This window comes from Eriocheir sinensis, unplaced genomic scaffold, assembly GCF_024679095.1.
Source record: "Eriocheir sinensis breed Jianghai 21 unplaced genomic scaffold, ASM2467909v1 Scaffold562, whole genome shotgun sequence".
In the NCBI taxonomy this organism is placed as follows: domain Eukaryota; kingdom Metazoa; phylum Arthropoda; class Malacostraca; order Decapoda; family Varunidae; genus Eriocheir; species Eriocheir sinensis.
In genome coordinates, this window is record NW_026111901.1 from 106048 (window position 1) to 121671 (window position 15624).

At 38.1% G+C, this 15624-nt stretch overlaps 1 protein-coding gene across 37 annotated transcripts in view; it reads right to left on the reverse strand.

The window, feature by feature from the left end:
- Positions 1-15624, reverse strand: part of LOC126993112 (uncharacterized) — a 66245-nt gene that overhangs the window by 8262 nt on the left and 42359 nt on the right. For 21 of the 37 annotated variants that reach the window (XR_007747414.1, XR_007747416.1, XR_007747415.1 and 18 more), the window contains 2 exons: positions 15282-15348; positions 6492-6607 (listed from right to left, as the gene is read on the reverse strand). The exons of 10 other annotated variants lie outside the window; for them this stretch is intronic. The gene's annotated coding sequence lies outside the window, so the exon portion shown is untranslated. Of the gene's footprint in view, positions 1-6491; positions 6608-15281; positions 15349-15624 lie in introns of those variants that run through there. 6 more of the 37 variants (XR_007747421.1, XR_007747423.1, XR_007747422.1 and 3 more) reach the window with 3 other exon arrangements.

The following is a 15624-nucleotide window of genomic DNA, read 5'->3' on the forward strand; positions in this document are numbered from 1 at the left end:
CCGTAGTGAATGTCTTTGTGCACCATGTAATTCTGCATGTTTTCATATATAATACATGATGATTATGTTGAGTTTATGGCTGAAACCTTGTTATATTCAATAGCGACATTTTGAAATTTAAGCTGCGAATGGCGATCTCGGATGCGGTGCAGGGGCGTTGTTTTGGCCCGGCCGTGGTGAGATTCTTTATGTGTACCATTTAATTCTGCATGTTTTCATATATAATACATGATGATTATGCTGAGTTTATGGCTGAAAGCTTATTATATTCAATAGCAACATTTGAAATTTAGGCAGCGTGGCGATCTCGGATACAGCGCAGGGCGCTGTTTTGGCCCGGCCGTAATGAGTTTCTTTATGTACACCATTTAATTTCTGCATGTTTTAATATTTAATACATGATGATTATGTTGAGTTTATGGCTGTAAGCTTGTTATATTCAATAGCGACATTTGAAATTTAGAAGCGTAGCGGCGATCTCGGACACACAAGAGGGCGCTGTTTTGGCCCGGCCGTAGTGAGTTTCTTTATGTGCACCATTTAATTCTGCATGTTTTCATATAATACATGATGATTATGTTGAGTTTATGGCTGAAAGCTTGTTATATTCAATAGCGACATTTGAAATTTGCGTAGCAGCGGCGATCTCGGACACAGCAGAGGCGCTGTTTGGCCCAGCCGTAGTGAGTTTCTTTATGTGCACCATGTAATTCTGCATGTTTTCATATATAATACATGATGATTATGTTGAGTTTATGGCTGAAAGCTTGTTATATTGATAGCGACATTTGAAATTTGGCTGCAGCGATCTCGGATCGGTGAGGTGTTGTTTTGGCCTGGCATGGTAGTGAGTTTCTTTATGTGCACCATTTAATTCTGCATGTTTTCATATATAAAAATGATGATTATGCTGAGTTTATGGCTGAAAGCTTGTTATATTCAATAGCGACATTTGAAATTTGGCCGAGCGTGGCGATCTCGGATCTGACAGGGCACTGTTTTGGCCCGCCGTAGTGAGAATTCTTTATATGTACCTCATGTAATTCTGCATGTTTTCATATATAATACATGATGATTATGTTGAGTTATATGGCACGAAACCTTGTTATATTCAATAGCATTACATTTTGAAATTTAAGCGCGAATGGCTTATCTCGGATGTCTGACGATGCGGGTGTTGTTTTGGCCCGGCCGTGATGTGTTTCTTTTTATGTGTACCATTTAATTCTGCATGTTTTCATATATAATACATGATGATTATGCTGAGTTTTATGGCTGAAAGCTTGTTATATTCAATAGCAACATTTGAAATTTGGCAGCGTGGCGATCTCGCGATACGGCGCAGGGCGCTGTTTGGCCAATGCATGATGATAGTGAGTTTCTTTAGGTGCACCATTTAATTCTGCATGTTTTCACTTATATAATACATGATGATTATGTTGATGATGAGTTTATGGCTGAAAGCTTGTTATATTCAATAGCGAACCTTTGAAATTTAAGCATGTGTGGCGTATCTCGGACACAGCAGAGGGCGCTGTTTTGGCCAAACCGTAGTGAGGTTTCTTTATATTGCACCATGTAATTCTGCATGTTTTCATATATAATACATGATGATTATGTTGAGTTTATGGCTACGAAACCTTGTTATATTCAACAGCTTACATTTGAAATTTAGCTGGCACACAGCCAAAGCGATCTCGGATGCAAAGTGCGAGGTGTTGTTTTGGCCTGGCCGCAGTGAGTTTCTTTATATGCACCCCATTGTTAATTCTGCATGTTTCATATATATAAAATGATAATTATGCTGGTTTATGGCTGAAAGCTTGTTATATTCAATAGCGACATTTGAAATTTGTGAGTGTGGCGATCTGGGATCTGGTACAAGCCAGAACACTGTTTTTGGCCCGGCCGTAGTGTGAATTACTTTCTTATGTGCACCATGTAATTCTGCATGTTTTCATATATAATACATGATGATTATATTGAGTTATGGGTATTGAAACCTTGTTATATTCAATAGCGCATTTGAAATTTGCGTGGCGCGAATGGCGATCTCTGGGGATACGCAAGATGCGGGCGTTGTTTTGGCCCGGTCACTTAGTGAGTTTCTTTTTATGTGTACCATTTAATTCTGCATGTTTTCATATATAATACATGATGATTATGCTGAGTTTATGGCTGAAAGCAGTATATTCAATAGCGACATTTGAGGAATTTTGTAGCGTGGCGATCTCGGATACGGCGCGCTGTTTTTATGGCCCGGCAGAGTGAGTTTCTTTAAGTACCATTTAATTCTGCATAAGTTTTTCATATATAATACATGATGATTATGCTGAGTTATGGCTGAAAGCTTTGTTATATTCAATGCGACATTTTTTGAAATTTAGCGCGGCGATCTTGGGACCACAGCAGAGGGCGCTGTTTTTGGCAGCGCCGTAGTGAGTTCTTTATGTGCACCATGTAATTCTGCATGCTTTTCATATATAATACATGATGATTATGTTAGAGTTTATGGCTGAAAGCTTGTTATATTCAATAAGCGACATTTGAAATTTGGCACCGCATGAAGCGATCTCCGGGGATAATGGTGTCACGAAGGTGTTCTTCTAGCCCTGTGCAAATAGAGTTTCTTTATGTATCACCATTTAATTCTTCTGCATGTTTTCATATAAAAATGATGATTATGCTGAGTTTATGGCTGAAAGCTTGTTATATTCATAGCTTACATTTGAAATTTGGTGAGCGTGATGCGATCTTCGGATACGGCGCAGAGGCACTGTTTTTGGCCCGGCTTGCAGTGAATTTCTTTTATGCTACCCGCGTAATTCTGCATGTTTTTTCATATAATACATGTGATGATTATGTTGAGTTTATGGCTGAAACCTTGTTACATTCAATATAGCGACATTTGAAATTTAAGCGCGAATGGCGTATCTCCGGATCTCACAGTGCGAGGTGTTGCTTTGCTCCGGCCGTAGTGAGTTTCTATGTGTACCATTTAATTCTGCATGTTTTCCTTATATAATACATGATGAGGGTATGCTGAGTTTATATTGAACAGCTTGTTATATTCAATAGCAACATTTTGAAATTTTACGCCGCGGGCGATCTCGGATCTGGCGGATGCAGCGCGAGGCGCTGTTTTGGCCCGGCCGTAGTGAGTTTCTTTATGTGCACCATTTAATTCTGCATGTTTTCATATATAATACATGATGATTATGTTGAGTTTATGGCTGTGAAAGCTTGTTATATCTCAATAGCGACATTTGGGGAATTTAAAGCTGCTTATCTCGGACACAGCAGAGGGCTGCTTCTTTTGGCCAACCGTAGTGAGTTTCTTTATGTGCTTTTCATTTAATTCTGCATGTTTTCATATATAATACATGAGTGATTATGTTGGAGTTTATGGCTGAAAGCTTGTTATATATTCTAATAGCTTACATTTGAAATTTGCGCGCCGGCGATCCCGGACACAGCAGAGGGCGCTGTTTTGCCTTTCGGCTGTAGTGAGTTTCTTTATAGTGCACCATTTAATTCTGCATGTTTTTCATATAATGCCAATGATGAATTATGTTGAGTTTGCGGCTGAAAGCTTGTTATATTCGATAGCTTACATTTGAAATTTAGCACACGCCGGGTGATTCTCGGATGCTACAAAGTGCGAGGTGTTGTTTTTTAGCCTGGCCGTAGTGAAGTTTCTTTATGTAAAATTCATTTGAATTCTGCATGTTTTCATATATAAAAATGATGATTAAGCTGAGTTTATGGCTGAAAGCTTGTTATATTCAATAGCGCATTTGAAATTTAGCGAATGATGCGATCTCGGATACGTAAGTGTGGGCTTGTTTTGGCCTGGACGCCAGTGAAGTTCTTTTGTGTATACCATTTAACCCTGCATGTTTTCATATATAATACATATTGATGATTATGTTGAGTTTATGGCTGAAAGCTTGTTATATTCCATAAAGCGACATTTGAAATTTGGCACATCGCGTGGCGATCTCTTGATACGGTGCGAGGTGTTGTTTTGGTCTGGCTTAGTGAGGTTTCTTTATGTGCACCATTTAATTCTGCATGTTTTCATATATAAAGAAAATGATAATTATGCTTTTTGAGTTTATGGCTGAAAGCTTGTTATATTCAATAGCGACATTTGAAATTTGGCTAGCGTGGTGATCTTCGGATACGGCATGCAGGGCACCGTTTTGGCCTCGGCCGTAGTGAATTACTTTTATGTGCACCATGTAATTCTTGCATGTTTTCATATATAATACATGATGATTATGTTGAGTTTATGGCTGAAAACCTTGTTATATTCAATAATAGCGACATTTTTGAAATTTAGCTAATGTGAATAAGCGATCTCGGATACGGTAAAAGGGTGTTGCTCTTGGCCCGGCCATAGTGAGTTTCTTTTTATGTGTACCATTTAATTCTGCATGTTTTCATATAAAAATACATGATGATTATGCTGAGTTTATGGCTGAAAGCTTGTTATATTCAATAGCGACATTTTGAAATTTGGCGTGATGTGATCTCTCGGATACGGCGCAGGTAGCGCTGTTTTGGCCCGGCCGTAATGAGTTTCTTTATGTGCTTTCCATTTAATTCTGCAATGCTTTCATATATACGTTACGATGATTATGTTGAGTTTATGGCTGAAAGCTTGTTATATTCAATAGCGACATTTGAAATTTTGCGTAGCGCGCGTACATCTCGACACAGCAAGAGGCGCTGTTTTGGCTAACCGGCCGTAGTGAGTTTCTTTATGAACCATGTAATTCTGCATGTTTTCATATATAATACATGATGATTATGTTGAGTTATATTGAAAGCTTGTTATATTCAATAGCTTACATTTGAGGAATTTAAGGCCAAGTATCCCCGGGACACGCAGAGGGCGCTGTTTTGCCTAATACGTAGTGAGGTTTTGTTTTATGTGCAAATTCATGTAATTCTGCAGCGTTTTCATATATAATACATGATGATTTATGTTGAGTTTATGGCTGAAAGAAACTTGTTATAATATTCAATAGCGACATTTGAAATTTAGCGAGCGTGGCGATCTCGGACACAGCAGAGGCGCTGTTTTGGCCCCCGTAGTGAGTTTCTTTATGTGCACCATTTAATTCTGCATGTTTTCATATATAATACATGATGATTATGTTGAGTTTATGGCTGAAAGCTTGTTATATTCAATAGCGACATTTGAAATTTAGGCGTGGCGATCTCGGATACAGCAGGCGCTGTTTTTGGCCCAACCGTAGTGAGTTTCTTTATGTGCACCATTTAATTCTGCATGTTTTCATATATAATACATGATGATTATGTTGAGTTTATGGCTGAAAGCTTGTTATATTCAATAGCGACATTTGAAATTTAAGCGTGGCGATCTCGGACTGGCAGAGGGCTGTTTTTTGGCCCGGCAGTTAGTGAGTTTCTTTATGTGCCCTGCTAATTCTGCATGTCTTTCATATATAATACATGATGATTATGTTGAGTTTATGGCTGAAAGCTTGTTATATTCAATAGCGACATTTGAAATTTAGCACATGGCGATCTCGGATACGCAAGTGCAGGCTTGTTTTGGCCTGGCCGTAGTGAGTTTCTTTATGTGCACCATTTAATTCTGCATGTTTTCATATATAAACATGATGATTATGTTGAGTTTATGGCTGAAAGCTTGTTATATTCAATAGCGACATTTGAAATTTGGCGGCGTGGCGATCTCGGATACGGATGAGGGCGCTGTTTTGGCCCGGCCGTAGTGAGTTTCTTTATGTGCACCATGTAATTCTGCATGTTTTCATATATAATACATGATGATTATGTTGAGTTTATGGCTGAAACCTTGTATATTCAATAGCGACATTTGAAATTTATGCGAATGGGTGAAGATCTCGGATAGCTGTTGAGGCGTTGTTTTGGCCCGGCCGTAGTGAGTTTCTTTATGTGCACCATTTAATTCTGCATGTTTTCATATATATACATGATGATTATGTTGAGTTTATGGCTGAAACCTTGTTATATTCAATAGCGACATTTGAAATTTGGCACCATGGCGATCTCGGATACGGTGCAGAGGGCACTGTTTGGCCCGGCCGTGGTAGATTTCTTTATGTGTGCACCATTTAATTCTGCATGTTTTCATATATAAAATGATGATTATGATGAGTTTATGGCTGAAACCTTGTTATATTCAATAGCGACATTTGAAATTTGGCGGGGCGATCTCGGATACGGCGCGGCGTTGTTTTGGCCCGGCCGTAGTGAGTTTCTTTATGTGTACCATTTAATTCTGCATGTTTTCATATATAATACATGATGATTATGTTGAGTTTATGGCTGAAACCTTGTTATATTCAATAGCGACATTTGAAATTTTCGATCTCGGATTGAACATTTTACATTTTGGCTCAATATAACATTTCACCCTTTGGGGGCTTCTGGCAGGGTAATGAAGGCAGGGCAGGAAGTGAGTGAAAGCTTACCTATTTCTCCAAGCTGCTGAAAAGCTTGTTGGTGAAGAATTACTTGTCAGTGAAGAGACTGTTGTTGAGGTGAGGAGTGCCCTGTGTTATGGCACCTCCGGCACTGCTACACCAACCTGCAAATATGTGTCCACTCTCAAAGTCTTGTACCGGGAAGACAGCATGGGATAATATATTGCTAATCTCTCTCTCTATCAAGGGCTGTATAATAAAAGATAATTAATAGATAACCTCTCTCTCATATTTTTTTTTTACATACTTTTCTTCCTCTACCCTCCCTCTCTCTCTCTCTCCCCTCATAACTCTATACATACAGCCAGGCCTATACTTTGAGGCAGTGCCAACCACTGCACCACAAGCCACCCCCAAAAAACTATGGAACTCAATATTCATTAATTTCATAAAATATGTCCTTTCTGTTGAATATTGATATCTGAAACAGTTGGCAACATTAGCACAAGAGAACTCACTAAACTCAGTACATGTATTTTCCACCAGTTGGTCAGTCACAGCCAGTGCCTCTGCAGTTTGCTTTTGTGAGATTACCAGCTCAGTGGCATCTACGTGTATGCTTGTTAAGTCCTGTTGCTTTCTTTGCTTTACCAGAGACATACAAAGTGAGATTCAAAGGGTTAACCTGAAAAGTTTTCCTGCAGCTGATCAGCTGGCAGACCAAAGCTACTAACCTATCTTTTTAAAATTCCCTCAGTGTTGGAGGAAAGGCAAGAGCAGGACTTTAGCAAGTACAATAACTTTATATCGAGAGTTCAAAACTTTAAATAGTGAGTTCAAGGATTAATTCATATCAATTGTCAAAGCCTACTTATAAATTTATAATAATGTGATTCTTCTTGTTGTTTTGTGGTATATACCTGAAGAGAATAAATGAATCATTTCAAATGAATTCGTTGTTTTCCTTTACCATCTTTTGAGCACACCATTTAACTCATGGAATACTTTTACTAAAAAAAATCAAATAAAAAAAAAAATCATGATTTTGTTTGGTAATAACAATCATGATTTTTTAGTAAAGAAATCAAAGATTTAATCATCTGATTAAATCAATTTGATTTAATCATTGCCAACCCTGCTTGATTATTTCTTTAGTGACAAATTTTGCTATTATCCAGAAGCTACATATTCAAGGCACTGTACAGGGGATCCTCAGCTATGATGCCCTCCACCTATGACTATTTCAGGTTAAGACACAACCCACAAATTATTAAGTTTGGAAAGTTTGGTTTTGTGGGCACAACATCTGTGGTCATATGCCGGAGAGAGACAGGAGGGAAGGAATTATAGAAGGAACAGACCCCAGGAGACGGGACACAACCCCTGATTAATACCTGGTACACTGCTGGGTGGACAGGGCTATGTAGTATCGGAAAAGCCGCCCAAATTTTCCACTCCGCCTGGGAATCGAACCCAGGCTCTCTCGGTTGTGAAAAGTGTGCTAACCACTGCACCACAAAGCCCCCTGCAAATATGTGTCCACTGTCAAAGTCTTGTATTGGGAAAGACAGCACTGGATAAGATATTCTATAGTCTCTCTCTATCAAGGACTGTAATTAACCTTTGGTTGCTAAATACTTGCAGGGAGGACTAGCGTAACTTGCCGCTGGTGCTAAACCCTCCCTGCGAGTTCCAGGGCCCAAATTTACAATTAATCTTAATCTTTAACTTAAAAGTTCCACTGAATCTCAAGTTTAACTTATAGCTGAGCTTAAATGAAAAAATAAGTTCAACTTCACTCAGCAGCTGATCCAGTTTGAAAATTTGTCCTGGCAAAAGATGTATTTTTTAAATTGCAGAATTGCGACACTTCAGTGATTGAATATGTAGTAATACTACTTTATCAATGTTATATGATGATATACTTCAGAAATATGGGCATAATAAGGTAGTATTTATAAAATAAAGGTTACGTTTATCATCCGCGCAAGGTGATATTCTTTTTTTTTTTCTCTTGAATGTAAACACAGACACGCGTTCCTGTTCGTCTTCCTCATTCCTGCATCACCCGCCCTCTGACGAGGTAATCATGGAAAATATTGCCGCTTTCACTTCTCCCAAGAGGAAAAGGGGAGTGAATTGGAGAGACTGCCACACTCTACACATAGTAAGTAAGTAAGTAAGTAAGTAAATATTTATTGCCTTTAAAATATAAGAATATTGTTATATAAACATAACATAAAACATGGCAATGGCACAGCCTGTCAAGCCGAAGCTTCCCGACAGACATGGAATTATATTATTTTATTTAATGTTTACATTGGCACAAAATTGGTACCTAATATATTATTAACTAACGTATAGAACAATAAGAATAATTATAATAATATGTTGCTGAGAATAACAATAACAATATCAATTATAATAATAATAATAATAATAATAATAATAATAATAATAATAATAATATGAACATTACACTTGTGAAACTAAGTTCATACCACACACTACAATTGATTACTACTTTGACAATTATATAAATAAGTTTTCACAGATTTTTTAAAAATGGATAAATTTATATGATTGAGAAGAGTCTTAATATGTAGAGGCAATGAATTCCACATTTGGGGACCTGAGTATAATATACTGTGCTTAAAGAGAGAAGTTCTGAACTGTGGACATATGAGATTGATATCATTACCTCGAATGTTGTATGATGTGTACCAGTCTGAAAGGTTGACCTCCACAATACTGTGTAAGGCACTTGTAAATGCTTAACAATAAAAATATTTATGAATATTTGGAAAACTAAGAAAATTTTGTGTATTAATTATATTTCGTGTTGACTCAAACCTACTCATATAAAATATACACCTAAAAATTTTATTTTGAGCTACTGATATTTTCTTAATGAAGGACTGCCAAGTACAGGCCCAGACTGATACACAATAGGTGAGATGGGGATAACAAAGTGTGTAATAAATACTAGTGAGGATTCAGGTGTGAGATTATTGCGGACTCTGTATAACATACCGCACATCCTTGCTAATTTATTTGTGACAAATGAAATATGTTGATTCAATTCATATTCTCATCTATGTAAACACCCAAAAATTTTGTGAAATTTACTCTGTCTAATGTGTTTCTCTATGTTTATAGGAGGAATGTTATATTGTAATGAACGATTTTGAAAAATATGTAATTAGTTTTTGCAATATTCAGACTCAATTCATTAATTTTAGTCCAATAATTAATTTTTCTAGTTCTGTAACTAAATTTATATGAAGATCGTTAATGTTTACATTATTTAATAAAGATTTGTATCGTCAGCATAAATCGTATATTTGAATTTAGAACTTACATTAACAATGTCGTTTATATAGATGAGAAAGAGTATCGGTCCTAATATTGACCCCTGCGGTACACCCTTGTTGATTGCCCTAAAAGAAGAATACGTGGCGTTGCAATATACAGCTTGTGACCTATTGGTTAAATAACTTTCAAATAGTTTTAAGGGAATACCTCTAACGCCATAGTGACTTAGCTTACTCAATAAAATTTTGTGATTCAATGTATCGAATGCCTTAGATAAATCTATAAATATTCCAATTAAATAATGTTTCTTTTCTAAATACTGATATACATTAGATATGAACTGTAAAATAGCTGTTTCTGTGGAACGACCTGCCCTAAACCCATGCTGGTAGTCTGTGAGTAGATTATTGTTTTCAAAAAAATTTACAAGACGGGAAGTAATAACTTTTCAAAAACCTTGCTAAATGCTGGAAGTATTGAAATAGGTCTATAGTTTTTAATATCGGATCTACTGCCTGATTTAAGTAGTGGTACAACTTTGGCTTTTTTTAAGTGCATCCGGAAATATTCCAGTTTTAACATCAGATTCACTATGTGTTAATGGAATGGATATATTATTAGCTGTGCGTTTCAAAACAATTGGGAAATATCATCAAATCCGGAGGAAGAAGTTTTAAATGCCGTAATATATTTTTCAATTTCTAAGTTTGTGGCAGGAAATAAATACATAGAAAAATTGGGAGAGTTGTGTAAATAATTTAAAAATTCATTACCTACAGTTTCTGTTGCTTGCTGACTTGCTTTCAAAAAATGTTCATTAAATTTATCTGGAATGTTATAACAAATTGGTCGTAGCTCAATTTCACTGTTTTTACCATCTGTAGATCTACCTAATAAGTTATTTATTGACTTCCAGTGAGACTTAGGGTTGCCTTGGCTAGCTAATAGTTGGTCTTGGTGATACTTCTTCTTTGCTTCTTTTAAAAGTGATGTTAGTCTATTTCTGAAAGTCCTATATTGCTCTCAAAAGTTAAAGGCCATTTATATGCTAGTTTTTCAAGTCTATGTTTTTCTCTAATGCTCTTCTTTAATGCTGGAGTAATGTGTGGACTGCGATTATTTTTGTTACTAACTTTAATTGTTTTCTTAGGGAAGCAATTATCATAATTTGTTTTGAAATTGTTGTAAAATAGATTATAGGAGTTGTTAGGACATGTACAGTTTATGACATCAGACCAATCTGTGTGAGAAAGTGCAGCACTAAATGTGTCTAAAGCTTCCTGGGTGAACGTTCTTTTCGTTATGAATGTGGGAGGAGATGGAATATTACATTTAAATAAAGATATCACTGGAAAATGATCAGTAATATCAGTTTTGATTACATAATTTCCTACGTTGTTCTCAACACATGTGGACCAAATGTGATCTATAAGGGTGGCGGATGTGGCCGTAACTCGTGTTGGCAGGGTTGTCAGTGGAAACAGGGAATAACTATACATTAAATTCATAAGGTCCTGAATGTTACCGTCATTATTATGTAATAAATTCATATTTAAATCTCCAAAAATAAATATTTCACTAGGATTTTTGTCTTTTGCAGTAGTTAAAATTTCATTGAGAACATTAAGAAAATTATTCACATTACCTTGAGGAGGTCTATATATACATATAAATAAAAATATTTTACCATTCAATTTTACTTCACCTGCCACACTCTCAATAAATGTTTCCATTCGACTGAATTCAATTACTTTATGACCTGTGTACCTGTTCGAGACGTAAACAGCCACACCCCCACCATACCTGTTCCTGTTATTTGTGAACATTTCATATGCTGTCAGAGAATACAATGTAGAAATGCCTGCGTCGAGCCTGGTTTCAGTGAAACCAAGCACGTCATAAATTACATTGTCAGACAGTACAGTGTCTTTGAAATATTGGAAATTGGTGGATATGGATCTTACATTCAGTGTTAATAAATTAAAATCACTATTGTTACAAAGAGAAGATAGATTATCAAGAAAAATATATTCAGATTTAGGAAAGTTAGTGTTTCTAGATCTTATATAAAACTGATTGACATCGATATCATTGTTATAATTGTTATCTTGCACATTTAAGGATCAAAGTTTATAAATTTCTTGACTGAATATTTCATAGAAATTAAAAACATCCATCAAATCTTCATCAGAAACATTAGTATAAGGAAACATGTAGTTATCTAGCGTAGTAGTAGTAGCAGTAATGGTAGTAGTAGCAGCAGTGGTAGAAGTAACAACAGTAGCTGAAGTAGTAGTAGTAGTAGTAGTTGTAATAGTAATAGTAGTAGTAGTAGTAGTAGTAGTAGTAGTAGTAGTAGTAGTGGTAGTAGCAGTAGTAGTAATAGCAGCAGTAGTAACAGTAGTAGTAATAGCAGCAGTAGTAGTAGTAGTAGTAGCAATAGTAGTAGTAGTAGTAGTAGCAGTAGTGGTAGTAGCAGTAGTAGTAATAGCAGTAGTAGTAGCAGTAGTAGTAGTAGTAGCAGTAGCAGTAGTAGTAGTAGTAGTAGCAGTAGCAGTAGTAGTAATAGCAGTAGTAGTAGCAGTAGTAGTAGTAGTAGTAGTAGTAGTAGTTATATAAGTAGTAGTAAAAGTAGTAGTAGTAAAAGTAGTAGTAGTAGTAGTAGTAGTAGTAGTAGTAGTAGTAGTAGTAGTGATAGCAGTAATGGTAGTAGTAGTAGCAGTAATAGAAGCACCAACAGTAGTAGAAGTAGTAGTAGTAGTAGAAAGCGGCAATAGTAGCAATAAGTAATATCAAGAGGTAGTAGTAATTGTATTGGTAGTAGTAAATTAATGGTTGAAGAAATATAGTTGAAGTAGAGGTAATGATAGTCCTGAAGTGTTAAGTAAAGGTCACAGGAGTGACAATTGGTTGCACAATAACAATAAACTATTTTGGGTGACATGAATGAAAACAAGAGTACTGATATCATGCTAGTGAAATCGAAGTTGAAGAATGTTGAGTGACTTTACTTATCTACTTCTTCCTGCGTTCTCTCAGATTCTTCTGGGTACGTCCACCCATTATGTCCATTCCTCCTCCCATTTGAACACCTGTCTCAGTCGACATCCCGTCAGCACCAGCATGAGGCAGCAACGAGGAGGCACCGCCAGCACCACCACTAGGCACCTTCGGCAGAGCACCAGTCAGGGAAGTAGCAGTCTTCGAAGCACTAGTCTGGGAGTCTCCAGTCGCAGCAGAACTTACGCCTCCAGTGGTCCCAGTCCCAGCACTGTGGGCCGCCCCGCCCCCGCCAGAGCTGCAAGGAGTCGGACCAGCGCCTCGATGTGTCGGGTCAGCTGTGATGGTTGAGAATGATGATTGTTGGCCAGTTTTTTCTTTGATGATCAATCGCGTGTGACGGAAGTACGCGATTTTACCTCCATCTCTCGCTTTCTTCAGTAGAGGTAGTTGCTTCATCTTGATTTCTTGAGAGGCAGGGCAGAGATCTTCACTGATGTAGATGCCGGTTCCTTTGAGTTTCTTTGCATTCCTAATGACTGTTTCTCGGTCGCTGTACTTCTCAAACCGTACAACGACTGGCCGGGGGCGGGATGGGTTGACCGGTCCCACCCTGTGAGCACGTTCGAGACTCACAGGGGGAAGCTCTAGATTATCGTTGATCATCTTTGATACTTTGGTGCTTGTGTTCTCCCATGTTTCACCCGCTTGTTCTTGGAGGCCAGTGATCCGTAGATTATTGCGTCTACTATAGTCCTCGTTGTAGTTGAGTCGCTGTACCGTCTCCGAGACTTTGGATTCAAGTCCTTCAATAATCACTTGTTTCTCATTTAGCGTTTTCTGAAGCACTTTGATGTTGTTCTTTAAGTCCACAATTTCGGCCTGTGAGAATTCTAGACTTTTGATCAGATCAGTCACTGTACCTTCAACCAACTCTGTACGCTTATTGAGCTGTTCCACCACCAAGTCCATGGCGGAACGAAAGGCCCGTTCTTGAGAGTCCAGGAGCACTTTCACTGCCTCAAGATCCATGACTGGTGGCTGAGGCAGAGTTGGAGGAATTGGAAGGCACATCTGATCGCTGCAAAGGTGTGCAAAGGGAAGGGAGTCAACAGATACCGTCTGCAAGGGTAGCCACTGTCCCCTAATAGATGACATGAATCCGGTGGTATACGATGATCCTCAAACATGCGTTTGAGGCCACCCTCACGCCAAATACGAGCATCATGAGTGGACCCAGGCCAATTAGCTACAACATTAAGAATATTATATTTGGCATCAAACACTAATTGTGTGTTTATGCTATGGAAATTCTTCCTGTTGACATAGTCTGCTTCATATTCCCTGGGGGTATCCTGACATGCGTGCAATCTATTACACCAACAATGCCAGGGAAGTTTGCAACTTGCACAAATTCTTGTTGTTTCTCTCGGATTTCAGGGACGGTGCGAGGAAATCGAATGAATTGGACAAGTATGGCTGGCTGTGTAAGTGCCTTGAGGGTATCGGTGATCGCTTTGCTTACTGACGACTGTGATGGACCAAGATCATCACTGTTACACATCTGCATTTTCCCCGTTGCTAAGTAACGCAGTGTAATAATTACTTTCATTTCGGGTGTCAATGCAAAACTCCTTGAAGTAGGGCTTTGCAGGGCCCCTCTCACCAAATCCGTTACGAACAGTACTCCTGCACGGTCCAGTCTGTAGCGTTTCAATAGTTCTGCGTCACTCAAAGTATTCAGAACGTCTCTTCGCTCTTGAAAAGTCTTCTCTAGGCGCTGACGGGCTTGTTGACGTTCAGCCATCTTGGCGACTGAAGTTCGACTTAGGCTCCTTAAGACGGGTTTGGGCCCGCCTAAAATATCTCGTCAGCTAAGATCAACTTATGAGGGATAAGATGAAGAATAAAGTTAAACTCGCCCTAAAGTCAAACTTAGCGGTTAAAGATTTATTGTAAATTCGGGCCCAGTAGAGGTAGCGGGACGCCTAGCAGGTCAGAGGCAGAACAAACACGTTATCTAATAGGGTGGCCATACAGGACGCAGGTAGCGGTTCCTCAAGCTTACCTGCTACCCGCGTCCTGTATGGCCACTCCTATTAGATAACATGTGTTTGTTCTGCCCCTGACCTGATAGGCGTCCTGCTACCCTCTAATGTCAAATGTGTTTTTAGCTTCATAGCACAGAGGAAGGGTCACACCACCACCAGCCTCATAAACTACCCCTGAAATGCCCTAAACTCCTACAAAAACATGTCAAATGTGTGTTTTTAGCTTCATAGCACAGAGGAAGGGTCACACCACCACCAGCCTCATAAAACTACCCCTGAAATGCCCCAAACCTCAACCCCAAACCTCAACAAAAGACTTAAATATTACATGTGAGTTTGGGTGTTGCAATGCATTATCATAATCTAACCATCTCTTCTGTCTCTCCTTTCTTTATTCAGTGGTCTAAGAGCCAAGAGGGAAGGAAGGAAGGAAGAAGTTTGCAATGGAAAGAGAATTGATTTGAACACTCACCAAGTCCTTATCCTCCTCCTCCTCTTCTTCCTCTTCATCTTCTCTTCTTCTTCCTCCTCTTCTTCCTCTGTAAACAGGGTAAGGAAATAAGTCAGCTGTAAAATAATTGGGATTTTTTGAGATAATAAATTATTTTCAAGGTAAAAAAATATATATAGATATTGGTAGAGAGAGAGAGAGAGAGAGAGAGAGAGAGAGAGAGAGAGAGAGAGAGAGAGAGAGAGAGAGAGAGAGCTTTAATTCTGGTGCCATACTTGCTCACTTTTTTCTTTCATCTTAAAAATAATCTCTTTACTTTCTCAGCTTTAGAAATTTTCTCAATAACTGTGAAAGCATAACTCTC